The 15,588-nt window shown below is 41.8% G+C and overlaps 1 protein-coding gene across 3 annotated transcripts in view; it reads right to left on the bottom strand.

Moving 5' to 3' along the window:
- SOX13 (SRY-box transcription factor 13) overlaps positions 1-15,246 on the bottom strand; it is a 71,587-nt gene extending 56,341 nt beyond the window's left edge. For 2 of the 3 annotated variants that reach the window (XM_048496181.1, XM_048496182.1), the window contains exon 1: positions 15,048-15,246. The gene's annotated coding sequence lies outside the window, so the exon portion shown is untranslated. The remainder of the gene's footprint in view (positions 1-15,047) is intronic. The other variant, XM_048496183.1, reaches the window with a different exon arrangement.
- Positions 15,247-15,588: the final 342 nt, after the last annotated feature.

Genomic DNA, 15,588 nt, shown 5'->3' with positions numbered 1-15,588 from the left:
CAAGCCATGGGCTGGGCCCACAGCAGGCTCCTGGCCCAGCTCACAGCTTGCAAAGGTAAGTGGAGCACGAGGGTGGGGGGTGGGGGCGTGCCCGGAGCAGGTGTTGCCCCAGTGCCATTTTCCCCCAGTACACCTCTGCACAGAGTATGATCACTATCACCACAGTGCTGTAAAATACATGCATGTTCTGCTTTAAAAACCAAAACTCAAATTCTTCCACTCTTCTAGAAATTCTTCTAGAAAAATTATTCCCTCTTCCCCACCTCCCCTCTAGTTAGTGGCGTCAGCACTCTGCCACAGCTACACGTATCTTGAAAATCAAGGCAGAAATAACCATGTGTTTTCCTTCCTACCAGGAAGGCTAGAAGGAATGGGGGAAGCAGGGGGCCTCAATGAAGTAGATTGTGAAACAGATCTAAGAGTCAGTGCAGTGTTTTGCTGAAAACACTGTTAAGAGATGCTAAGCATTAGTAACCTCTGAATGTTCCTGCATTTGAGGAGCAAGATTCAGGCTCCCAATGTGCAAGAGATCAAAAGCAGAACAAAATGCCTGCTTTCCCCCCTCCTCATCTCTGAGCTGGAAGGATTTCTCTGTTAACAAGCAAGGACAGCCAGCAAACAGCATTGTAAATCCTTAATGACTTTACACCACCACATCCCCACTAATCAATCTCCCCTCCCCCTAATTGGGGGGGAATATCATGACCCTCTCTGGCTCAGCATGAAAAGTCGTGGTATTCCTTAAAGGTGATACTTTAAGTATGCTCAGCTGGGACTGCTCTCTTCTATAGACCAGTGTCTCTTTTACTGCTTGCCACCCTGCTGGGTTCAGGCTCATGCTGTGACTTTTCAAAAATCTTGGCAATTTCAGTTCCTCCTCTGCAGCTCAGATTCACAAGGGGGAAATGTGGTTAAAAGTATCTGTGGGACATTCATCACACAGTACTGGGTTCTAGTTTCTAGTCCTTCTAGAGATTCGCAATATGTTCTTATACCTTTATCATGAGCCACCCCAAGCAGGTTCTGTAGAGGCAGTGTACACATTCTCTACATAAATAATGAAAACAGCCTCCCAGCATACATGCAGTCAATTATTTCAAGAGTTAATACCCCAATTCATCTTTAGCCATTTTCAGCGATACAAGTGTATGCCAGCCAGGTTAGTTCTAAACACAGACAAGACAGGTTTTTAGCGTGCAGCCACGGGTCAGCTATATGTTATTTTGTTTGACCAGACAGTGAACTGTACACTGCTACAAAATCAAGACAAGAGGTCTGAAGCTTGGGATTTTCTCTACTCTGAAATCCTACTTACATGGCAAAATAGTACTAGTCCACTAAGATAAAAACTTCTCTATCAACATATATTTGCAGCAGTTTAAAGCAAGAGGAACTGCATCTACGGACAGAAATACGGCATTAAAAATTCCCTCAGGTTATTCACAGGAACTTTGTGGATACAGTCTCTTGTAGAAATCAATGGTGATGCTATAATCTTACTCTGTGTGTGTGTGTGCGCGCGCGCATCAAGTCACATCCAACTTATGGCAAACCATAGGGTTTTGAAGGCAGGAGATTAACAAAGGTAGTTTGTCATTGCCTTTGTCTGCATAGTGACCTTGGAACTCCTTCATTGTCTCCCATCTCAGTACTAACCAGAGCTGAAACGGCTTACTTTCCTTGATCTGACAAGATCGGGTTAGCCTGGGCCATCCAAATCAGGGCATTCTGACCATGAGTTTTACTTATTTATTTAATTTACACCTCACCTTCTCCCCACTGGGTCACAAAGCATCTTAAATCATTCTTCCCTCCTTCATTTTATCCTCACAGTATTGCTATCCCACCTTGAAAGGAATAAGGAAATTTTATGGAGGCTGATGAAATTCGCAAAAGATGTTCAAAGTAACCATTTCTGTTCAGAAACCACCATGAGCATTTGTTTCACTCGAGTGTCAATTAAATTTCTCATTAAAATTAGATACATGGTTTAACAATGAACTACAAGCTTAATATAACGCTTAACAAGAATTCCAGAAAGCACTGTTAGTAATAACTCAGAGGTGAAGAACCAGCACTGACACCAGTGTTGGTTACAGTAAAGAAGAGGCTCTTTTCAGACTCCCTTTTATTTTTTTACATTTATTTAGAACATTTTTATGCCACCTCTCCAGGAACATCTCCAAAAAGGAGGCTTACAAATAAAAATAATTTTAAAAACTAAAATACATTAATTACATTAATTAAAATCCAGCATCGAAAATTCCAACCCAGCAAAAAAACATGGATAGAACAAAGTCATCTTAAAATAAGTTTCCAGTCTAAAGTAGTATTAAAAATCAACCATTTAATTAAATTGCAATTACAATAAACAGTGCTGGTCTCAACATTTTCCTCCTCTAGATTTTTTTTTAATGCCAGCAAGGTACAGGATTTATTCCTCCTTTGCTATCAGAACACATGCCACAATGAGCAGTTTGCCTGTACTTCACACCTGTTGTTATTTGAAAGAAATCCTGTTTAGAGATGCTTCTTCAATCTGCTTAAGCTTAGATTATAGCAACTGAACCTCTATTTGTTCAAGTTTATATCCATGTGCCAAACTGACCAGCCTTAAGAGAGTGAAGATGCAGAATCACAGTGATTAACTAACCCTGTGATAACCCCTGTTGTTTCAAAAGTTTAATGTCAACAGGGCCAATTTTAATATTTCTAAGTTTAACTTTTAAATTATTGTATTTAAAGGAGACAAACCTTTCTACCATCTTGCCTAAAGATCAGTTTAGCTTGTTTGTTTTAAGCCTGCTTGCGGGCTTGGGGTCTCTCTTCCTCCCTCTCACTAACTGACCAACCAACCAACTTTTTTCTGTTGAAATAAACAGTAGTTTATCAATATATATTTAAATAAAAAGGTGAATTTTTGTTCCATTTATGCTCACTGCTTTACAACTGGGTTCATTAGTTTAGGGAGACTGAAAAGAGTCCAGTGCAGATGCCTGAGTGACATATAAGGCTATTTATGAAGTCTTAAGTAGTCATGTGATGCTCATAAATAAGGATCTTCTTTGCATCTAATCAAGTGGGCTGTAATCTACAAAACCTTTTGCATCAATAAATCTTTAGTGCCAGCATATATCTCTATTTTAAAAAAAATAAGGAACAAACATCCTGATTTTTCTGTCAGGTAACAGGATCCACTCATAACTTTCATAAGTCAACAGCTCTATGGGCAAAGTATGCTTATGCATCATAATTATTGGCATCGTAGTCTGCTGACTACTTGCTCAGTGAGTAAATTACTCAGGGCAGGACAGAAACAAGAATAATTTTAATCACTGTTACCATTTACCTGACGGATTAATTTCTAAAAAGTGACATGCAAGGACTCCAAACATTGCCCTGAAAGTCCTGTGTCAAATGTGTTGGGACTGGCTGAAGTTATGCAACCATGGAGTGAAGGCACTCTGCACACATCCAGAAGGCACTTTGCTTGGCAATTGCTTTCCTTATTATTAGACTTGGATTGAGCATTGAAAGATTCAATGGCTGAGCACCAACAAGCCCTGGCACGAATTAAGCCCCAACATGTTATGCTGGAAGAACTGAAGGGGAAAGTCCCATAAATTATCAGAAAGTGATCAGATTTTACGACGAGGCTTAACTCTGAGATTTTGACTGTTTTCCTAGAGAAAATGTTAAATGGCACATACGGTATATTTTCTTCTCTTGTGGGCTCTTTGGCCTGGTCTCCCCTATCTTATCCAACCTGCCTTCCTCAATCTTGTTAATCAGCCCACCCCTATTGGGTTCCTGGCTATCTTCTGCATACTCTAGAGCTCTATCCCAAATGGCTTCTGTTGCTCATTCACATTTACTGTCAGCCTCAATGTTCTTTCTTTGCCTCAGCTGTTCTTGAACAGAAGGAAACATACGGGACAAACATTTGACTTGGAAGGAAATTCTCTTTCGTTTTCTGCTGCAGCAACAAGTTTGCTGCCCATAATGCTACCTTACCTTGCATAGCCTATTGGTCAAACTATCTCTAGCCAATAACAAACTACTGTTCACTCTAACAGGTGTATTTCTGCCTTTCATTTTATTAAATGTAAAAAACTAAGGACTTCACCCAACTAAAGAATCACAGTTGATTCACCTAAGAGTTTGCTATATTAATTAATTGATTGATTACATCTACATATATCTGCCTAGGAATTTAAAAAAATCTGGAAACAATGCATGCTTTCCTTGATGCAGAAGGTGTCATGTTAGAAGAATCATTTCTTCATACAGGAAGAATAGGAAATACCTCTTCTAAGACAGCACCTTCTACTTGCAGTCTTTGTAATGTAAAATAATGTAATTTTTTTTCAAAAAATACTGCCTATTTAACCATCTTTTTAGTCACTCTTACAGTTTAAATACATTAATCTAATTTACAATGGACTAACAGTGCAAGCCTAAACAGAGTTATACCCTTCTAATCCCATTGACTTCATGGATTTTGAAGGCATAACTGTGTTTATAGCACTGTAAATAGTGCGGTCCTGTGTAAAAAAGTAGATAAAACTGCAGCTGCCATAGCCAGCTACAAAAAAAGTTACCACTTTGTGTCCAGTACAAGCAATAGTAAGCACATCTGCTGATTGTAGCTGTTGGTAGCTGTCAGTTTTATTCCTTACTAGTTTAATGTGTGAATAATGGGAGTTGTTAACAACCATAAAGACTTCTTCAGACACTGGGTAGGCATTCCATTCACTGTGATAATGGAACCTTCTAGCTGTGTATATGCGAATGCAGGTACCCACGATACGCCTGGTACATACAATCAGGTAACATGTGAATTGGGTAGCACATAGATTTTCCATGTTGGTACAGCTTCTATACACATGACTGTGGAAATCATGCTCATGAAACACATGGCTGGTAAGCCCTCTGCAGACATCTGGTAATTAACCATACACTACTGAGGATAAAATAGAGGGGGACAAAACAATATCAGCCACATTGGGTCCCCAATGAAGAGAAAAGCAGTGTATAAATCAATCAAGCAAGTAAGTAAATGTGTCTATGTTTTCAGAGAAACTATGGGTTACTTATAAAAAAAAAAGGAAAAAAGATTTCAGCCTCAGTTAGCTAGCTGGCCTACTATCAAGAATGTTGGCCCACTGATACAATATATGCTCTGAAGACTGTAAACTTTACTGACAGCTGCCATGCATTGATGGGTGGGGGGAGACGCACTTCACAAGCTACAGTGAATGCATGTCATTTTATCAGAGGAAGTATCCCTGTTTGGTCTTTAATATTTGGATATCAGGATGATATGAGAAGTGAAGGCAATTTTTTTAAAAAAAAGCATAACAGGGAAGACAGAATCCTTTGTGTCTGGGTAGAAGAGAGGTTCTGATTGGCTCTTTATTTTGCTATTTCTCTCCCTTCCCCCAATACAGCCTGCTGAGCAATTTTTTCAATGAAAACAGACACTAATTTCAAACCCTAAAGTACCACTATCGTCCTCATTCAGCCATGCATGCAAAATTCCAAGTCAATTGCTTTTATCCCCTTCCAACAGTGCAAGTGAGCGACTGAAAGCTCCTTTCACAATTGCTGATCATCATAAAAGGTTACAGTAGGCTGCATAAGAAGACCAATAAACATACTTCATATTTCCTTTACCCAAGGCAGTTCTAAACACTGTTTAATTTCATGGTGCAACCACAGAATATAGTGATAGAAAAAGGGGAGCTTGACAAAAAGGGTTCTACACTGTGAGAGACACACATGAAAAGTGAGATAACTAGTAAGAAGTTATTAAGAATGTTAGATCCATATCCAAATTTCAAATGTAGCTAAAAGTCAGGGGTTTAACAGAGGAAAGTGACCATAACAAGGGGAAAGCAGTGAGAAGAGTATAGAGGTGTATATTTTATAGTAGATGTTAAGAAGCTAAATAGGTCTAAAATCCTTAGGTTCTGGTATTCCATCAACTGGCTTTGGGATTAGAGAGATCACTGCTTGTGTCTAAGAGTTCAGGATCATAATTCCTTCAAACATTTCATTAATTAATTTTGTAAGGGGTCCTCTAATATATCTACAAAATGTTTATAATGTAATGCAGTTACCCTATCGGGGCCCAGGGATTTGTTTTTTAATTTGGAAATGGCTTTCTGGATTTCTTCTTTGGTAATATTTTTATTCAAATTATTTATATCTTCTTGGGAAATGATAAACGGTGGTTGTTCTGACAAATACCTTTCCCTTTTTTCGACAAGATGAAAAATTAGTCTATTCAGCTAAATCAGGTTTAGTAGAATCTCAGTAGTAAAAATAACGTATCTTCTTCCACTTAACATGCGGAATCCAACAGCTCAAACTTACAAGTTAAACCACAAAGAAAGACAAGCATTCTCTAGGTCACTATCCACACCTTAGTATGTATTTTTAAAAAACATTTCTATCCCAATATTTTCCATAAGCAGACTTGAGGTGGATAGAATAGAGGTTTTGATTGGCTGCTGTGAATCAGCAGGACTCCAAGTGCAAGCATGGCCCATCCATCAACCCTTTCCCAGTTTTTTCTTTGTTTTTCAGCACCAGTTGGCCTGAACTTCATTAGATATTTAGTCCAATCATTCCATTCCCCTCTTTGTTCCATCTTTATCACTAAAATGACCAATTCAAACCAAAGACCATTGTTAGCTGTTCCAGGTTTGGATATATGGTGTTGTAATAGGTGTATAAGCATAGAATATGAGCATTGGTTGGGGAATTGGGAAAAGAGGAAAAGTTTTCAAATAATCCAAACCCTCCAAATCTTGCAGCCTCCAGCAAGGCCAACTTTTCTCCTGCTTGAAATACTAGGAGGTCTTTGAACCCAACAGCTTCACAGCCAAGAATCCAATTACTAAAAAACTCATTAGTGCAAAGGAAACAATCTGGTCAGAGGTGTACACAGCTTGCAGCGAAATTACCAGCAGCACACTTTCTCTTTGCATAGCAGGAAGTATATTTCAATGAAGTAGTCTTCAAAGTGAGGGAAAGGAGTCAAGAGAAACTATTGATTTCTTACTATGTGAAAGAACCTATATTCCAGTGGTTGGGATGGTGAGGATGGCTCACATCTATCACACAGGAAACTGTCAGGCAGGAAACAAGGCAAATAAAACCCTGACACCTTTTCCCTCCATAAACATTTCCAAAGATCAGGAGATCAGGAACCAAAGAGCCATCTCTAGGTGTTTCAAGGTATATAGGAGCTGAAAGATAATATTTTCCATTTGCCGAATGTTGATTCATCTGAGCAAAGGACAATAAAAGCATCAGTAGTCTGGCCCGGTGAATTCATGGTATTTTTAAATTAAAATGAGGCTCTAAAGTTAGAACCAGAGAAATTCTGGACAGAATACAAGTATGGGTATAGGTGGGTGGGAAGAATGTTTCATGTGAGACCAGTGGCACTATTCTTGCATTTTCTTACTTCTAGTGTACCACCAACACCAGCACCATTTATATACCTTAGTCTAAATAGATATTTCCAGCTGGGAGTCATACAAGGACTGTAACCTTCCCATTTGTGAAAACAGAAAAATATTGCAACTATTAGAAGAACACAATTTTCACATTGGGAGGTGTCTAGATGTAAAAGCTGATATTTGTCACAGGGCTTTACAGTGGGAAGCAGGTGCTTGCTGCTTCACATCAATGAAGTGACCCTCATTCTTTCACACTAGTTATGAAATAACTCTGGACATCCCTCTTGGTCTTATATAAATGCCCGATTCACAAATCTGCCAAGGCTAAAAAGTCAGGCTGCAGCTGGGCAAGCAACCAAGATTCTTAGTATGGCATTTTTTCCCCATCTTGACCTTTGGAAAAGTAGAGCTCACACATCTTCCTCCTTGCCTCAGGGCAGAGGCATACCGGGAGAAGATGGCGCCTGGGGCAACACCTCCTCAAGGTAAAGGGCAGGGCAGAGGCGGATCTGATCATTATAACTCTGGTGCCATGGTTGAACCACCATGCCATGAAGGCTCAAATAATCATCCCAACCTCTCCTCTTATAGGTGGTGAGCTGATTCATGCTCGCCTGTAAAAACTCATAAATCCAGTTGGATTCCAAATGCTCTGCAGAACCTAATGCCTTCCAGCAACTCAGTGGATAAGATGATAGGCATTGATGAGAAGCCACTGAGGCCATTGGTGAAACTGCACCCTGATACCCTCTGAATTCACATTCCAAACTGGTTCTATGGTATTCCCCAGAGCTAAGGAGGAAGAAACAAGAACTCAGATGGCTGCAGCAAACATGGCGGAAGACTCGTGACAAAGCAGTAAGAACATCTTATAGCAGTGGTGGCAAACCTATGGCACTCAGAGCCCTCTCTGTGGGCACCAGATTTTCATGGGAACAACTAAAGCGTGAGAGTAAGCTCAGTTGCTGGCAATGGGGCTTGCTTCTGAGTAAACCCTCCTAGATCGTGATTCACCCGTTTGAAGAGTTGCACGGTTGCTTTAAAGCAAAGCCACTGACTACCACCAAGCTTACTCCCGAGTAACGCACGCCTCAGAGCCAACCATTTTTTCTAAACTAAAACCTCAGTATTCAGGTTAAATTGCCATGTTGGCACTTTGCGATAAATAAGTGGGTTTTGGGTTGCAATTTGGGCACTCAGTCTGGAAAAGGTTCGCCATCACTGTCTTATAGGATACTTATCAGATGACAGTAAAAGCTGCAAAGAAAAACACTTCATGGCAAACATCATATCTGCTAGTTTGCATCCAGCACAGTTATTTAGGGTGATTTGACAATTAATTGCCTTATCAGGAAAGCCCTCAAATGAGACGAGTTGGAGAGCTTTTTTGCAGATAAAGTCTTATCGCTCTGCCAGGACTATCGAACTGAATTCAATGCAAATAGCATTCCAGAGGCCTCTTGCTCTCTTGACCACTTCAGTCTACTCTTCCAGGACAATATGGACAGAATTCTCAGAGCTGTGAATCCCACCACATGCCTCCTGGATCCATTCCCATCCTGGCTGGTGAAAGGCAGGGGGAATGTGGTGTGGACTCACTTGGGAAATATTATACATTCAAGTTCAGGTATTTTCCCTGAGATTTTTGAAAGAGGCTATGATAAGACCACTCTTTAAAAAAAAGTTTGATCCTCAAGATCCTTCCAGTTAACATCTAGTGTCAAATCTTTCATTCCTGGGCAAGGTAATTGAGAAAGCAGTTGTAGAGCAGCTGCAGAGGGCTCTGGATAAGATATCAGCCCTGGGTCCTTTCCAGTCTGGCTTCCATGCTGGCCATGGGGATGGCTCTGACCACCCTCGCAGATGACCTTTGAAGACACCTAGACCAAGGCAGGTCAGCACTGATATTATTAGATATGTTAGCAGTGTCCGACTCAGTCGATCATGATATCTGGGACAACCATCTCATTGGCATGGAGATTCATGGGACAGCCTTGCAATAGTTGTGTTCATTTCACCAGAGCCAGGGAGAGAGTTGTTCTACCAGGCGGTTCAGGCAGTATAATACCATCTGACCTCCACCCCACCACCACCTTTCTTCCTTTTTTATCCATCGAGTCCATCGTTCACCCTCATAGAATCTGGATTTTATTCTATTGCCATTTTGTGATCACTATAATGGTAATTTATTTAAACGTTTTAACGTTTTAGGTGTTTTTAAATTGTTACATATAGTGTTGTAAGCCACCCCAAGTCTGAAGAAGGAGTTGGGGCACATTAAATCTAATTAATTAAATAAATAATGCCAGATTGCCACCTCCACCAGTCACTTACATCAATAAATGGGGATCCAAAGCGCACTTAAATCATCCTAGGTTTGTAATGCAGCCATACCCCGTGGGATGTTTTAGTTTTCTCTGAATGATAGATTTGCATACTCCAAGCCATGTTGCAGTCTGCTACTGAAACTCTCCCAAAATTAATCAAGTAGAAGTTTATTTTTGAATAAAAATCTGTTAGTTTTTAAGATGGCAGAAGACTCCTTTTATTTTGCACTCACAAAATGGCAACAAGGTAATTTCTACAAAGGTTGTAATGTTGAAATTTTAATTGCCTGTGAAATTTTAAAGCTGTTTTCTTTTGCTTGCCTCTTCATATTTCATTATACTGTCTTTATTTCATTTTTCTCTAATTGTGAAATCTAGTTTATTGGATTATCATTCCATAATTGTGAAAGCCAGTCTATTGGATGTATTATATTATTATTATTATTACTTCATCGGTCTTTAATTGGGTAATCCAATTGTATCGCATAGTTCATTGTATGTATCTTTATTCCATTGTTCTTATAACTCTGTAATCCACACTGAGTTTCAAGAAGCAGGGTGGTGAACAAATTAAAACAACAAATAAAACAACTTACTGGATTCAGACCAAAGATCCAGAGATAAAATTTCTCAGGTCTAATTAGTAATTCCTAAATTGCACAATTGTTCCTTACCCATAACCTATTTTCAATATTAAAGGCTAATATCTATCGCAGAACTCAAAGATAATTCCAAAAGCTGGAAGTTTGGGCAGCTATCTAGGTAACCTCTTGATAAACCTAAATTTACTGTAGATTTATTATGACTGACACAATACACTTACAGCTAAGCTTGTTGTTCAGCATCCCACAACATGTGTTAAGACTCAGGTTAAGACACACAAACTTTTAATATTGGTCTCATTATCCTTCACTTACACTACTACTGGATTACTCAGAGCTCTATATGCAAACTCATGTAACTTTGGTTGGGGAAGAGGTCTTAAAAATGCTAAATAAATTAATGTTCGACATACAACCATTTAACCATCTTTTGTTCATTGACAAGAACTGCATCAGTTGAATAATAATGTTCTATCTCTCACATACATTTCACACCAAGGAAGCCTGTGCACATCACATTTATCACACATACTCAGTAGCTTCTAAACAGTTATGGTCCGGGAGTTATACTAATTAGCTAATAATGTGATTATCAGTTTTGCTAGACAAAATTCAAGTTGAATCTATTGCTTTTGCATATGGCACACTCTATTTCACAGCCCAATTCTCACTCTGCAGACCATGTACGGGAACTGATGAAGATTAGTCCAATTGCATGGCAAATTCTTATGCCTGAGCCAGGTACTCCTAGAAATACACATGTTATAGCTGCCACATGATGCCACTGTTCTAGTGTTTCTAGGAACTTTCAAGCCCAGTCATGCAAGCATCTCCACTGGCTTTCCTAAAGGTGGGTGGCAGCACCCCCATTATCCTCCAAAACCAGTTTTTTAAGGAGCCAACATTATAAATCACAGTGTGTGACAGACTCACCAGTGGCAAAGTGGGTGACAGACAGTGGGTGGCAAATTCACAACATGATGCTGTCATGTCATATGCTGAGTATCATTAAACATTACAGAAAAGACAGAAGAAGGGTGCATGAGTCCACTGTTTCATCTGAAAAAATCCCCTCTTAACAGCATGAATCCTCTGGCCATTCTTGTCACTATGGTGCATCTATAAATATTGTGCAACGTTTTAAAAACTGAAGACAAAATCAATGTCAAAAGAAGCACATGGTAGCTACTGAGGCCATTTAAATGATAAAACAAAAACCCAATACAATACAAAACTCTGCACTTTTTGCCTAGAGTGGGCTATTTTTAAATTCCTCTAATATTTAGTCTGGAACCAAAAAACAGCATGGTATATGAAGCCTGATCTCATCAGATCTTGGAAGCTAAGCAGGGTTGGTACTTCGAAGGAAGACCACCAAGGAAGACTCTGCAGAGGAAGGCAATGGCAAATCACCTCTGCTTTTCACTTGCCTTGAAAACCCCTAGCAGGGGTCACCACAAGTTGGCTGCAAAGGGCACTTTCTTAACACCCACACGCACAATCCTACATCTGAACTCTGCACATAACAATTTGTAGCCACTGAATTACTCTGGCTGCACACACATATTGGCCCTGGATCATTTCAACAGAACAGTAAAATATTTTCTCCTTCAAAGGTACAGCAACCTTAGCGGGTCAAAAGGCTGCTATTTGACTATGTATGCTGAAACATCGCATATGTAAAATGATTATGCTATTCCATGGGGAGGGTGAATGGGTTATAAATGTCTCTTTCAAAAAGCAACAGTTTCATCTAAAAACAATCTGAGATAAGTCTTGGAGTTTAGAACTCAGTAACTTTGATGCCATCAGACGGGTTTCACAATTTGAACCAAGCAAAAATCGCAAACATGGCCCCATCCTAGTGTACAAGCAACCTGCTAAGGCCAAATCCTAAATATGGCACTTTGAATTCTCAAACCATTTATTTATACTTGCCATCCTACCAAACAGCACATTTTACAGTATATAGACTAAAAGATCTGGACCAACAGAGTCTTGAGTACCATGTTTTTCTGTATAAAAAATATTGATCCCTGCATATAAAAGAAACAGCCTTGTCTGATATGCATGGAGGAACAAACTAGAACAAAGCATAGGGCCAGTTCATATACATTGGATTTGCAGAGGCAAATCCAGGTTTGCCACCAAGTGAAACTCAACAGGGATCTGCAGTTAACTACAGCTCTTTGAGGACTATACCTGTACGTTACAACAGTACGAAAAGTAAAGGCTAAGAACAGGTGTAGGCATCAGTAATAGTGTACTCAAACAGCAAAGCAGAGTGCTGAGGCTTCAGAGCAGAGTCTGAGAAACATAAGACAGAATCATCTGAACATATGAAGATGCCTTATGCTAAGTCGGACCATCTAGCCCAGGATTGTCTTCCCTAACAAGAGGAAGATCTTGCCCATCATCTGCTCCCTTGAGACTGGAAATGGATGGGAGTGAAAGTGAGACCTTCAGCATCTCCACCTCACAGGCCTTTCTGGTCAATATGAGTTACACAACCCTATTTCAGACCTCAAACCTTGAACAATGGGGGATTCTGCCTGTCTGTGAAGATGGCACCTGGATTTCACAGCAATTTGACAAGTTGCTGTTTATGCCACAACAGCCAAGCTCATTCTGTGGAATCAAAACTTCAGCCCTCTAATTGTCTTCATTTACAACTAGCTCTAAGAATTATACCTCTGAGGCAGGGGAAAACGGAGGAAAATCAGCCTCCCTGAAGTCAATAACCAAAATTCCTGTAACTGTGCTATGGATTTGGGTTTTAAGATGAATTTCACTCAGTTGTTTCGAGGTTGACCCTAAATGCTGACTGACAACTGAACTCCACTGATCTCTCCAAAGAAGAAAAGGGCTGGAAACAGCTTGATTAATTTGGGTTTACATCATGCCAGTAATGAAATTTGTGTTATAGATGCACACTGTTTCCCCACCCATTGCCACCTTCTCACACAGACATCAAGTTTATCAGGCAAACCAACACTGGGATCATAATAATCCAATAATCAAGAAATACATTATTATTAATCCATTTCTATCACAAAAGGAATTATACTTCACAGAATGTAATGTCTCTGTCCAAAGGGCAGGACAAAACAAGATCAGAAATAGGCAGTGTTATCTACAAAATGTAGGAGGGGAATCTTTCTCATGTTATTTATCAACAGTTCTGCTCCTCCTGCAAATGAATGCAAAAGAACAGAATGAATGAGATCTGCACAGAGCAATCCTCCTCCCCAACCAAGAAAGCAAATGAAAGGTATTAGTTGGAAGGAGAAAAACTAGAAGGAAAATCCAAGTTGAGATGAGCATCCTAGCAGCTTTTCTTGCGAATTAGAATCGTTCTCTCTTAGCCAGTCATGTCTGGCTGCTTATTTTATAACATGCCTGGTGACCTCTGCTGGTGCCTACAACTGTAAGAGCTTCACCCTGCCTATCACCCATTCACTATGAAATCATTGTATTACAGAACACACACACACACACACACACACACACACACACACACACAGACTGGCTGGCGAGACAGGGCCCCTAGTCAGTTATAAATATGCTGTTTTGTTTTGGCCAGGAGATGGAGGGGGCAGGAAATGGGAAGAAGAGAAAGTAGCTCTGATTCTCCCGGAAAAGGATTCCACTCACCTCCATCCTCCTTTCCCAACCCTGCCCTATATGATTAAGTAAGCCACAAGTCTCTGCCCAAAGGAACCTCTGGCAAGCTGAAAAAATCTGATCGGGCCCCTGCACAGAGAAAGCCACGCTAAATAGAAAACATGGGAGATGGTGCAGGAAACCTGCCGTTCAGGTTTTATTTCAGGGAAGGGGAGGGGGGAGGAGAGAAGAAAGCCTTTAACCCCTTCCCTCCTGGGACATGTTAGGAAATGACAAGAGCCGATCGTTCCAGTTTTATAGCTGCAGAACGTGTCCCAGGTACCCCCTTGGGGCACTGAATTGACACATTACTTGCTCCCGAGTAGGTTCACTGCTGTCCCATTGACATAATCAGAATCGCCTTCTCGGAAGGGAGTGGGTTTGTGGACTACCGCCAGTAGGGAAGAGGGTCAATCGGGGTTCTTTTCCTGAGAGCGGAGACGGTTTCAACAGGGCACCCGCGCGTGCAAACGGAGGGCAGAGTGCGAGAAGTGGCGGGTTTCAATCCGGCGCGCACAGCCGCACCACGCAAGTGACCGACTCAGAGCGCCCCATTTGGGGAGTTCGCAGGGAGAAACCAAGGGGGCGACTTTAAGCAAGCAGACAAACCTCCCCCGAAAATGAATTTCCAGCAGAGCAGCAGCCGCCCCTCAGAGGAAGACGCGAGGATGCATGAAGTTCAAAGTGTTTCGAATGAAGGCAAGGGAAACACGCGCACAAATCCGCGCAGGAAAGAATTGCGGGGGGGGGGGGGGAGAAAGAGAGAGGCAGGATCCCAGGTCTTTATCACAACCCCAAACAACCCACGAGCTGCAAGTTACCCGAAGACCCTACAAGACCACCAGAGCCCAGAGGGAGAGAAGAGGCTTCCGCCCCCAGACGGACTCCGGTGCGGGCGAGAGAGTGGCAGCAGCCACGGACCGGGCCGGGGGGACTCTAAAGCGCGGCCGCGTTTTCAAGGGACCCGGGAGGGAGGCACTTACGACGCGGCGTCGCCAGACTCGGTGCGGCTCCCTCCAGCTGCGAGCTGCTCCTCGGTCGGGCTCGGCTGTTGTCTGCCAAGCCGCCCCGCCCCAGGGGCTGGCCGGATCCGTCCTGCCCTCCCTCTTCTCTCGGGATACAAGAAGAGCCGGCTGAGCTGTCCGATCACACGCGGCTGGCAGTGCAGGCGCAGACCCTGGCCGGCTCCGGAGCGAAGGGAGGGGGAGGGGAAGGGGGAGGGACGCGGGCTGCTCCGGCCATCCAGCTAGGCGGTTTCCAAGGAACGACACCCCCTCCCCGTCCCCTCTCCTCCTCCCCCCTCCCCTCTGGTCCTCTTGCAAAGACCCGGAGCAGGATATGCTGCCAGGGCTTGCGTCTCTTGCTGCACGGGGCACCCCCAAAGTTCCAGGGCGCCTCACCCTCGGACTAAAAGTTTGCGATTCTGAGATAAGGTAGAGAGGGTCGCTGCCTTGTCGATCCAAGGAAAGGGAAGATAAAGCAACACCTTTATTCTCCGAAAGCCTCGGCGGCGGTGAAAGACCG

This window comes from Sphaerodactylus townsendi, linkage group LG05 (assembly GCF_021028975.2).
Source record: "Sphaerodactylus townsendi isolate TG3544 linkage group LG05, MPM_Stown_v2.3, whole genome shotgun sequence".
Taxonomy (NCBI): domain Eukaryota; kingdom Metazoa; phylum Chordata; class Lepidosauria; order Squamata; family Sphaerodactylidae; genus Sphaerodactylus; species Sphaerodactylus townsendi.
Note: the sequence above shows the minus strand (reverse complement) of the source record. Positions and strands in the feature narration are given on the sequence as shown.